The sequence below is a fragment of the Aythya ferina genome (assembly GCF_964211825.1).
Source record: "Aythya ferina genome assembly, chromosome: 13".
NCBI classification, from domain to species: domain Eukaryota; kingdom Metazoa; phylum Chordata; class Aves; order Anseriformes; family Anatidae; genus Aythya; species Aythya ferina.
This window is the reverse complement of record NC_140311.1, coordinates 11,103,494-11,116,732: the sequence shown is the minus strand read 5'-3', so window position 1 is coordinate 11,116,732 and position 13,239 is coordinate 11,103,494. Positions and strand designations below refer to the sequence as shown.

At 35.9% G+C, this 13,239-nt stretch overlaps 1 long non-coding RNA gene across 3 annotated transcripts in view; it reads right to left on the bottom strand.

Moving 5' to 3' along the window:
• The window catches only part of LOC311444195, a 257,260-nt gene that overhangs the window by 193,093 nt on the left and 50,928 nt on the right, over positions 1 to 13,239 (bottom strand). Inside the window, exon 1 of one of the 3 annotated variants that reach the window (XR_014697709.1) lies at positions 9,729 to 9,786. The exons of the other annotated variants lie outside the window; for them this stretch is intronic. This is a non-coding gene — a long non-coding RNA (uncharacterized lncRNA). Of the gene's footprint in view, positions 1 to 9,728; positions 9,787 to 13,239 lie in introns of those variants that run through there. 3 annotated transcript variants of the gene reach the window in all.

Here is a 13,239-nt window from a genome sequence, read left to right as displayed (position 1 = left end):
ACTAGAATCAGATTGCATCTGCCAAATTAGCACAAAATATTCAAAATATGCCCATCAACCTCCATTTAAGAGCTAAGCAGCAGGTACAATCCTCAGCAAGAACAACAATTTGGGGCAAAAAAAATGAGAGTTACTATCACATCTCTTTAATATCAAAACAGCATAGCGTAGACAGCCTGCCAAACTCAAACTGCGTCATTAACACAAAGAAAACTGGATGCTGGACAAGATCATGAAATTGTAACGGACTTAGAAACACAGCTACATCTACTTCAGACATTTTGCAAGAAAAAAAAGCATCAAAAATAGAAAAATATGTTGTCTTTTTACCTCAACCTCCAGGAAAAAGAAACTAATTCTTATTTGTATCAGTGTACCTTACTTGGAATGGAAGATGTTAATATTCCAGAGGATGCATAGAAAACGCACAGAAAATGGATTCTGAGCCTTGTAACAATGCTACTATTGTTATCTCACCAAAATAATTTTTTGCTTATTTTAATGTTTGTGAATCTTAAATTAGGTTATAAAACCTTATGAAGTAACACATCCCTTTTTAGAGGCCTGACACTCATACAACATCAGATGGAGGCATGCTCTGATTGCTTAATGACATTGATCAATGAACTAACAGCACTTTCACACAAAAATGACCTTTACCTTCATCTGAAATCAAATGCACAGATGTGCTAGAAGAAAACATGGATTGAGGAGTCCATTTATTATTTCCACTTAAGGCACTGTCACAGACATTGATCTTTAAGCTATTTTAGAAGCAAGATCATAACTTTTTGAAATGTATGTGGTTTAGAATTATTTTTAGCTAATATAGACAGTAGAGCTAATGGAGTGAATACTATCATTTATTAGTTAAACAAACAAATGTGTCCAGATATATGAAAGACTAATATAACAAACTATAGCTCGTTTGATTTACATACCCTGTAGTTACTCCTTTTAGTAGCATACAAGTCATAAAATGAAAGTTTAATGAGACTTTGTTTAAATAAATGAAAAAAAATATTTTGATTACATTTAAAATTATTTGGATGATATTTAAAACAATCTTAAATTGATTGCTTCTATCATATTTACAAAACATGAATATAGATATATTCTAAACTATGGAGGAGAACTGTAGCTTTAAAATTTCCATCTGAAAAAGGATGTAATAAAACTGTTATCTTTACTACACGCAAAGACTTGCTAATTTGTGGTCACTGTGAATATCATTACATATAAAACCAAGTAAATTTTCATGCCAGGCAACTGCCCACCATATGACAGCACTTTCAGTGTTTGCATGAACCATTACAACCAACTCATGTCTGACAGATATCACAAGCAATGAATAGTAGAGTAATCTAACACCAAGATAATATTCATTACAGATTTAGTATCTGTGATATAATTAAAATATATATATAATAAAAATGGCACTCAAAAATCCTGTTGTTAGTGTCACCTCAAATTTTCTGCTACGAAACTGTGAGACACATCATCTTATAAGTGAAGATATGTCTAGAACACAACACATCAGTTTAATTCACTTTGTGAAATTTCTCTTACACAAGCTCTGCTTCAGAATTCATACTGAAAGCACATCTTTCTGGGAACTCCAAATTAAGGATTTACTGCAGTGCTCTGTGTTAGAACCTTTTATTCAAACAAACAAACAAAAATATTTTTTAAACATTTTTAGTAGTGACCTGGCTGAAACTCTGTTCTGCAAGGATCTCATAAATGGACAAATACATAGCATTTCAGTTACTTTATCTCAAGTAACTGAGATTTCTTAACTTTCTTAACTCTGAAGGCCTTTGCTATCAACCGTACCAGTACCATAACAGTACCATCCCTTTTTGTGAAACAATCCAAAATTGCTTTTGTCCATTTTCCATATCCTTATCTCTGTAACAAAACAATATAAGATACCATTTCATCAAAATCAGCAATATTTATTTATGGCTTGGTATGACCATTTGATAGTGCTGCTTGAAAATATGAAGGGGTCTAACAATCAACCTGGCGAGTGTTCCAGAGCCACCTGAGATGTAAAACTGTTTGAGCAACAGTCTTTGATTCCCACTACATGGCAACAGAGTACTGTTCTGCAGTTGGTTGACTGACATGCACCCCTACGTGATCACATTTATCGTACCATTTTCAGATCTCACATCTGTCTGTGCTGAATGATGTGGATCTACTGTGTGTTCTCTAACAACTATTTAATCTCTATCTTGGGGTCAAAAGCTCACCTGGCTTCTGAAGAGTACAGAGATCTTCAGCCTCCTCTGATCTGCTTTCCTACTTTAACTTGCCATAAAAAGACTGAGCTTTACAGACTAATCACTTTCATGTTGTCTTGTCATTCAGCAGCCAAATCCATCATGCTATTTCTAGACCCTTCTGTTTCACACTGGAATGAAGGGAAATGCTACCAGATATAAAGTTATTTTTTAGACAATCAAAGCATCATGTGCGGCCAGGTGTATGGTTCACACGTGAAAGACTGCTCCGTATATGATTTTTATTAGGTCTAAGCACATAGGGTTTATGGCAAATGCATTAGCTTGGCAAAATCTACTAATGATAATAATAGTAAAATATCAGTTACTCTGATTGTATGTGGATTAAAAGCAGCCACTTTAGCAATCTTTCACATTGTCATTATAAGGGAAATGAGTTCTAACTGTATGCTGCTTGAAGACAGAAAAATCCAGTGAGGCAATTTCATTAGACATGTAGGGCAGAAACTCCAAAATTATAACATAACGTCAACTCTGCTATGAAGTCAAATCCCACTAAATTCCCAAAATATTCATAAGTTGATGGTAGGCAATGATCAACAATTAAGGGGAATCATAAGCGTATTAATATTTTATGCTAATATATTGAAATTGATTAAAAGTTTTGTGTGTTTTTTTAACTGCCACTGATATTACATATGCATAGAATATTTTATAAAAGATTATATTATGGAGTCAATTTATTACCTACCTGCTGCACATTAAGTATTCATTCAGTTAAATTAATTTACATAATAATAATAAAACACCTACAAACAAAAAGAAGGGTGTTTTTCTTATACAGGCCATTTAAAATAGCTGTATCTTTGTGCCTTTTTTTTTTTTCTCTTTTCATTACAAAGGAAACACTGAATAATGTTTTGTCATGTTGAATTTAAACCCTGTGAAAGAGGATTTCAGACTCAATTTATTTCATGGTGTTTTCAGTTTATTTTGCAGCTGGACTCAGTAAATTAGAATGCTCATTAAACTGAATGGAACTAGTGGCACCATATGTATCAAAAGCTTTACTAAAATCCAGGTAAGCAACATCCACGGCCTTTCCCTCATTTACGAAGTAGGTTATTGTGTCATAGAAGGAGATCAGGTTAGTCAAGCTGGACTTGCCTTTCATAAGCCCATGCTGACTGAATGTGATCACTTCATTATCCCATATGTGTCACGAGATGCCATTGAAGATGATCTACTCCATGACTTTCCCTGGTACCCAAGTCAGATTGACAGGCATCCTGGACAACTGCTGATAAATTATTGAAAGTGGTTTGGTGAACACTTCCACCAGCTCCTTCAGTACCCTTGGATGAGTCCCATCCAGTCTCAGAGACTTTTGAAAGTTCAGATGATGTACTAGGTCACCTACAGTTTTCTATCGGATTATAGGTATTTCATCGTGCTCCCTGTTACCATCTTCTAACTCAGTAGAATGAGTTAGAAGAAAACCTACCAATATTTTATTTTACACATAGCAGAGACTATAAAACAGTACAGTTAATAATAACATTTTAATAAATGCTACCAGGCCTCTTATTATATTCTCAAAATTAATGGCTCAATAACATGACATGCTATACCCTGCCTTTTTTTTTTTTTAATTATGCTTCTGCTGTGGTTGGAAGTATTGGAATTTCATAAGCTTTAGAACAGTTTTTCAAAAGTGAGTATTCACTAGTTATGACCCCAATTTAATGGAAAAAAGTGGCCTTTTTCATTGATAACATAAGTTATTTAGTGTACAAAATAGCACCTATTTTTAAATGCTGCTTTTTTTAATGATATCAGCAACTTCAGTTCATGTTTTCTCTTTATAAAGTTGTTCTTACAAATGTTTTTATATTGTATTAAGTGTCATCTCCATTACGATAATTTTCAGTTGATTTTGACTTCCATATTCATAAATTCATTGCAATAATAAATCATCTGTCAGTGCTTCCACATTTTCATTTGAACTTGTTAATGAATAGCTCAATAAACATGTAAATGCCTGCCATGTTATTTACATTTACAGTAAACATACCAATCCTTTTTGAATTCTAGCCTTATAGGAAAGCTTTTCATATAGGCTGATTACTGTTATGGCTGGATCCCCCTACAGAAGAAAATCATTCCCCTAAGAAGTTTTTTAAAAACCACTTGCACCAACACAAAGGTGTTTCATGTTATTTCACATTCTGCATAAATGACGCTGAACTTCAGTCTTTGCAAGAAAAGTTATTTTTGCCACATGTGAAAATAGTTCAATAATAATTTCATTCATTCTTGGATCAACTATTGCACTGAGATACCTTCTTTGGAAAAACACTGAAATACCAGTAACTTGCATTTAATTATATTCACAACATCAAAATGGTCATGACAGAGAAAGATTTATGAGGATTTCAATTATTGGCTAGCTCCACACAAAATACAGATGAGTAATATCAGCAACTGCTCATTATGAAACAGTTTGAATTGTTATCTAGAGATGAAAAATGTCTATAGGTGCTAGCACAAGTAAGAGTGCAGTTCTCTGCTCTCAAAAGCCATTAATGGTTGTCCATGAAAAGTAGGATCACCCATTTAGTTTTAAACAAATTCTAGGTTGGTGAATTTTGTAGCTATAAGAAAATTCAAAACTCGATGCTGACAGGGCTCAGGTAACATGGCATACAGTCATGTCATATCAACATTCATAGCTTTCTGAGAAAAAAAATGTTTGAATCACATAAAAAATACTTATGCTTCGTTAGCTGGAGCTGCTATTGAAGTAGTACTTCTCACAAATATCACAATCTGATATTTGCAGTACAGCTGACATCTGCAGTGTATCATCTGAAAAGCCAGGAAAAGAAAAAGCTGTTTACCTTACTCATGGGAATCACCATATTGCCAAAAAGAGGAGATTCATACTTGTGCACCACAAACTATTACATAAGAAGTATCACCTTTACATCAGCTGTCAAATTAGCTCCACTCTTTGGTGTTCGGTTTTGTGGTTAAAAAAAAAAAAAAAAAAAAAAAAAAAAAAAAAAAAAAAAGTTCTGTCACTGACGTCTCTTCAGTCACACTATTCATATTTATGAACAGTAACAGTTTTTCACTGTAAGTTACACCACCTCATATTATGGGTTTCTGCCAGAACATAGGCCATACACATACAGTTTGTTACATTGACATTTATTGTCAGTTTTATTTGCAGTTTTATGGATGTAGCTTCAAAAGTTAGATGTATTTCTATTATTTTCAAGACAATGTTTTTATGTGATAGTACACTTGCTGAAACAATTACTATTCCAAATATGGGAATTAGTTCTATTTGATTTATGTCAGTCAGATGTGACTGATGGAAGCTCTAATGACAGCCAATATTTCAGGTGATGAAGCGCATCTCTTATAAACACAGCACACATTGCCTACACATAACCTACTGTCAAAAGTGTAAAACAAAATTTGCTAGACTTGTCAGTGAAGAATTAAATAAAATTCCTCAGTGATGGCAACTCAAATACTCTATTTAAGTAGTAAGCACTACTTATTTGGGAGCTATTTAGCTACATTTATGTGTGCTATCAAGCAGAAATCAAGAAACTTTGATGATACTCATTAGCTTCACAGCAACATACACAAAGGAAGAAGAAACCAGAAGGCCTAATCAGCAAAGCCTTATGGGCATTAAATAGCTAAATATCTTCCAGCATTGAGGCTGTGGTGTTTCCATTTTCACTGATCAGTAACTATTCTCCATACCCAGCAGTAGTTAGGAATTGGCAACAACTAGAACTGTATTTATAAATGCTTCACTTTTCTCCATTATGCAGCTAATGAACTGAGTAAGAGTTGGGAACCTTGAGAATGTGAGCCTAAATGCTTGATATGACCCTCAGCAAAGGTTGTCCAACATTATATAACCATGCTGTACTTGAGTAAGAGAGAGCTTTTGCCATGATCAGATTGGTTTTGTTCCAGCAACTTTATCACTACTGACATTCGTTTCATAAAATTTAAAATTGTTTAAACAAATCTATGCTTCATATAGAGAAAACATCAAACTTGACAGTTCTAGAAAAAGGGGTAAATAAAAAAGTGCTAGCATTCACTGATGATCCTAAGGTATTCAGGGTTTTAAAAATTAAGGCTGATGGGGAAAAAAAAATGCAGAAGACCTCAAAGTACTGAGCAATCAGGTTACAAAATAACAAGTGAACCCGAGTCCTATCTGCACATAGACAGGAAAGAATATTTGTAACTCTGAAAACACCCAGTAGTGTTAAAAAGCCAAGAATGCTGTATTTCCGGAAAGAAACAGCAAAACCAAACAGAAACCACATGTTGGTTTTGTACTGACTTGCAGTACATCTGCGTGCCTGATTCTATGTTCAGTTCTACTCTTTCCTTTCAAAACTAAATACAGGAATCTGAAAAAAAAAATAAATAAATAAAAAGTAAGAAAAGGGCAGCAAGGGCAATCAAAGCTACAGAATGGAGAACAGACTTGGACTTTGTGCTGTGAAAAAGAAATGACCATGGAGGTATTTAATAGATGTCTTCATGAGTAACAATTTGGAATTCTTAAATGAAAATCTCAGGTGGCAGGTTCAGAATAAAGAAATGGTGGAGCTTAATCACACACACTGTAGTGAAACATTGGGATTAACTGCTTCAAGAGTGGTGCAGATACCAAGAGTTCATTGAGTCAGTAAAGCTCAAACATAACACATTTGATTGAGAAAATTCCTTTAATGAAGTTTCCATCAGAATCCCATTTGCCTGAGGAACACTAGAGAATATGATAATGATACCTCAGAAAAAAAGTTTAAAAACTATGCAAAAAAAAAATAAGAGCTATAATCTTAATGGGATTACAGTCCAAAGAAATTCGAGAAAAATTGAGGATGCTAACACATCAGCATATGTTTTGAGATAATCAATGTCTACAAAACATATGAAAATGTAACTAAAGACATTGTTACCAAGAGGCATATTCAGACTCAGTATGTTTTCAAGATGATCAACTCTGTCAAGAAAGTTGCTTTGTTTTCCAAGGAAAGCTTTTAGTAGTATTTAGCTATCTTATTCACTAAATTAATTTGCTGTGCTTTGCAAATTACAACTGCTGCAACAATGTAATAAAGCATAGATTATACTATTTAATTCTATGAAATAAGTAAACAATAGTTACAGATGAATGTCAAGAATTTAAGAGAAAGCTGTTTGAATAGATCATTTTATCATTTCCTACTCATTTAAGCCTTTAAGTTCCCCAGGAATAGCTATCAGTTGCATTCATCAATCCATGAAGGTTATCTGAACACTCTCTGAGATGAACACTTTACAGTAGTCAATGAAAACCAAATATTACATTCTTTAAGCCTGGGAGAAAGTTGGTACCTAAATAATCTTGAGTTGGTATTTCTTCATTTTTAGCAAACCATGCTTGTTCTGTACAATGGATAACATGTCTGACATATCTAAATTGTAAACCGCCATCTGCCATCTATAATTCCCTTCCCCTTTTAAATATAAGAGTGAAATCCTTTCTTCATGCTTATAGCAAAGTGATGGCTGACAACCAATGTGTCAATCAACCAACTGGCACAACCAACAGCCTCCACAAACTTCATTTACATCAAAAATAGATAAATAAATAAAATTCCCCACATCAAAATCAACATATCATCACATCGTGGACAAAGCAGACCATTTACACACACTCCCCATTTTGTCCCTTCACCACATTACTACCACACATACTCTTCATAACTATTACACCACAAATTATTCACTAGTCTTTTACATCTTCTAAGGTAACTAGTTTGGGCCACTCTGAGAGACACTGAATTGGGCTGTTCTTTGGCTTAATCCAGCACAGGTACTCATATTCTGAAGTCAGAAAAAAGGGCAGGGGAATACAGCTTTTATTTTCCTTAAAAACAGTTTGTAGTTTAAGTATCCTAGTGTCCCTGCAGATGATTAAACATTACATTTGCAGATGATTTAAACATTACATTTCCCTTCTTCTACTCCTTGGCTTTAAATCACCTTTAAAACCCTTCTGTATCTGTTATAGGCAGTGAAACTGTACCAGATAATCCATGTAAGGTAATTTAATTTGAGAGGATGTTCAGGCCCTTTAAGTCAGCAGGTGATGCTCTTTTCCAGTTTAAAATATAAAAATGGGGGAAGATTAATCAGTGCCACAACATGAGTGCTGATGAACATTCATTAGTAAAATTGGCAAACACTTTAGAAACATCATATGCAGTGTAAACTGAACACAGCAGACTGTGCAAAGGATACAGAGTCTATGGGGCTGTCACTCAAGTGTCCTCCATGCTTATGTACATCACACTTAACTACTTTCTAAATCACCACAAAATCAAAAGCATGTACTCTTGCTATCCACTGCCTCTTGCAGGTACCGACACAAACATAGCAACATAACCTGAAGTTTTGTAGCTTTTACTGAAAGCAACACTGGAGTTGAAGATTTATATATGAATATATACTAGTATATATACACTTTATATCTGTATATATAAAAGTATATATACACATTTGTGTATATACATGTATGAGACAGAGAATTAAAAAGAACTTATACATGGATTTTCTTAATTGATGGGGTTGGGCAGTGACATTATCCAGTGGTAAAAATGATTTTCACAATCAAAATACAGTTACATAATCTGGTGGTCTGCAACAGGTCCAAATGCATACACTTACTGAAATTAATGTCATTCATCACATTGATGCATCACTGTCATTCAGATAAAAGAAAAAAAAAAAAAAAACTTTACATCTTCCTAGAAAATGCAACAAAGGAAAACAGAAATTACTGTTCCATGATAAAGTATAGTTCAGTAGAAGGTTAGTATATCTTTTCAGTCTGTATTTCCATATGTATTAAAGACAAAAAATTTTGACACCAATAGCCATAATCACTAGCTGTCAGTAGACTTTCAGCAAATGTGTAAAAAATGTTCACTGGAATTCCCACATTTTTAATTAAAAGGGAGGCAATTATTTGTTATAGATTTTGGGCAGGTCATTTTATATGTACATGACATATCTAATGAAATACTCATTTCTTCTGCCCAATGCAAACAATGCTATCAACACAGAAGATAGTTGTGCTAGCAACTACTTGGTACTATGTATTGCATTTTAAAAGAATGAAGAAAATAAATCCTTTTTTACTGTAAATGAAATCTCATTTAGAGTTATTAACCATTTATATTTAGAAATTAAACAGATAATTTATACATGCCCATATAACTCATAATCAGATGCATTAGTGCATCATCCATAAGACAATAAAGTAAATCACACAAATGTCTGAAGAACCTTCTTCAAATGCGGCTGTTACATACTTTGGCATTTTTAACTGATCAGAGATGTATACTGCTGGGAGCTTTTGCATTGGCACAGATAGAATGTCGACACCTGAGAAATGCTCATGAAAATCTCTTCTCTGTAAGCCTTCCATTAAGCATCTTCTGAGATATTCACAGTTCAGTATACGCATACACAACCAAAAAAAAAAAAAAAAAAAAATCTTTAATTGTTAATATATTAACTTCCATAAGTTAGAGATTTAATCACATACCTAATTTGAATCCAGATCTGTGTTAGTGTTGCAAACATTCAATATGTAAATGGTAACCTCTGTGTTTCTCCCAGATAAACTCTCAGTACCAACTAAGATGTTTCAATCATACCTACTTCCCATCCAAAGCACTTTTAATACTTCCAAATCACCTACTAGAATTTTGATGCAGATTTACATAGGAATTTCCAAACTTTGAGGATAAGCCTTGTTATCAGAATCTCTGCATTACTGTCTATAAGAAGTGGGGAAGCTTCACACAATACTTCTCAATAAGCAATTTTGTTTTGGTTTTGATTTAATAGGAAAACTTGAAACAATCAAAAAAAAAAAAAAAAGACCACACTTTCATTTTTCCATTATTGCAAATAACATGTTATCTGGAAGGAAAATGTTTGTGCATGATCTAGGGAAAAATTATGTCAGCAATACACATAATATTAAAGATTCTGCAACATCTAGTCTCTCCTTTCAGCCTTAAGTCTGATGTTATGGTTTCAGAATGGCCTATAAGATTAGCAGGTTATATTGATTAAGGAGGTATTGGGGAGGCATTGGGGAGGCAAGGACAATCCCCAGACATGGACTGTATATCTCGAAACAAGACACTGAAACTCATGATAAGGAAGCGGCAGACGGACAGAGAAACAAATGTAAGGACTATAAATCTCAAAACTGGACATTGGAATTCATTATAAAGATACAACAAACGGAAGAATTGGCAAAACATGCCAATTCAGCAGATTCCTGACCAAAGGTGAAAAGTACACTGTGAGGAAGACTCGGGGTCTTCCTCCCAGAGTCCCCTGCCCACGTCCCAAAGACCCCTGCCCACAATTCTTGGAAGGCTCTACGCAGGCGCAAGGTGCCAAAAGGCTAATTAGCATGAGAAGCGAGGGAAGGCGGGGATAGGTAATGCATATGTATAGGTGCTTGTAGAATATTGATAGATTGATTGTATAAATTCAAGACTGCTTTTTGCTTTGGGTATGCACGATAGGTGGAGAGATCCCCCGTGCATCCAGCGCTGCAATAAAGAATATACCACTTAAAGGAATTACGGCTTCGATCTTTGAATCAATCTGGCGACCCAGATGGGACGACCTCTCTGCCGGACCGCAGGACCCGCTGGGGACAGGACTCCCTAGGGTACCCCCGGGATTTCCCGGAGGGACTCCTCGACTCACCGGATCACTGCGGAGGCAGACAAGGACCCCATCATTGTAAGTGAGTATATTCTTTATTCTGGTTTGGTTTTCTGGTAGACCGGTCATCTGGGACTGTCCAGTAAGTCGGAAGGTGACTTCTGCAGGACAGTATTTGGTATATACTTTGTGGTTAGTACCACAAGTATATCTGGGGACCTTGGGGTCCATCTGTATCTGGAACTGTCTGTAAGTCAGAAGGTGATCTTCTGCGAGGCAGTGTTTGGTATATACTTTGTGGTAAGCACCATAAGTATATTTGGGGACCTTAAGGAAAGAGCTCGCTTTAAGGTCCATCTGGAATTGTGTTGTCTATTTCGGTTTTCTGACTCATGGAGTATGGTATTTAACTTTGGTTATTGTTACTGTGATTTTGGCTATTTTTCTGGTGGTAATAGTAGGTTCGTGGCATTGTTATAAGAGAGATATCGTTACGGTGTTACACAGTTCGGTTTTCTGACTTATCGCATGTGGAATTTGACTCTGACTATTGTTATTGTGATTTTGGCAATATTGCTGGTAATAGTAGTTTTGTGACATCGCTACTGAAAGATAATGCATGCCCGTATTTTTGTGAGTGATACGTTTTGTGATATGCTTTTGTAAGTAACATGTGTATTCTGAAAGTGTAAACTGGAAAATGGGGGGGCAAACAAGCAGTGAAATTTTAAAGAAAAGTGTGTTAGAATGTGTTTTAAGTCACTGGAAGGATATTGGAGGATCTGCCGGTCGAAGTGTGAACAGGAAAACATTGATAAAATATCGTAATCAGTGGTGGCCACTTTATAAGCTGGAATGTGGAGAAAAGTGGCCCCTAAATGGAACTTTAAACTATAATATTTTGCTACAGTTAGTGTTGTTTTTGGAGAAGCAGAACAGGATGAAATGTTGTATACTGATGTTTCAGCATCTTGGTGGGAAAAGGTACGGAATTAAGTTGGCCCCTGACTGAGCCTTTGATGATGGCATTAGAGAAGTACAGGCTGGAGAAAGATAAAGGAAGTGTTAAAAGGGTTGTTGAAAGTGTTAAAGGTGTTTGAAGTTGAATGAGCAGGGAAAGAGGATGTAGGAATGATAATAGTTCTGCCTCTGCCCGAGGCAGAGATCTTAAAATCATGGGTGTTAGCCCTTTGGGGCAAAGGGACCATGATGGGTCCTAGAGAGTTGTCACAGAAACAGAAAACCAGTTAACTCTTAAAACAACCTGAGTTCATGTGCGAGCTCAGATTGCCGATGGGACCGCTCAGGGAACTGTGGACAATTGCATTCCCCTGACCGACCCCCACTAAGACCCGAATCATCCTGAAAATTATGAACAGTTAAGTAAATACTAAAACCTGGATGAATTGGGAATTGAGAATATGCTTCCAACAAGGTCTAAAAGAAACCCCTATGGAATTTTTGGACCAACTCTGAAATGTAATGAAAATAAATAAATAAATAAATAAATAAAACAAAACGGTTTGGACCTGGCTTCGGAGGACAAATTGACTAGCCTTTTCCTAGGGTAATCGACCCCTGATTTCAACAGGAATAATGGGGACTTGGGGAATCTACCCTAGAGGATCCTCCACTGGTTATAATGAAGCTAGGGGAGGAATGGAAGTGAAATTTCTTATTGATATGGGGCAACGTATTCAGTTCTAAATCAAGCATTAATGCCTTCACAGAATTATTATGTTAGGGTAAAAGATGTGTCGTGGTTTAACCCGGCCGGCAGCTAAACACCACACAGCCGTTTGCTCACCCTCCCCCTCCCTCTCTGGGACGGGGGAGAGAAATGGAAAGTGAAGCCCGTGAGTTGAGATAAAGACAGTTTAATAAGACAAAATAATAATAATAATAATAATAATAATAATAATAATAATAATAATACAATGATGATAATAGTACCACTACTAATAATGTGTACAAACAAGTGATGCACGGTGCGGTTGCTCGCCGCCCGCTGACCGATGCCCGGCCTGGCCCCGAGCGGTCCGGCCCCCTCCCCCCGGCTAGCCACCCCTATGTATTGTTTGGCCTGGCGTCGGATGGTATGGAATGCCCCTCTGGCTGGTTTGGGTCGCCTGTCCTGGGTCTGTCCCCTCCCGGCTCTTGCTGCGCCCCCAGCCTGCCTGTTGGCAGGACGGGGCGGGGGGGG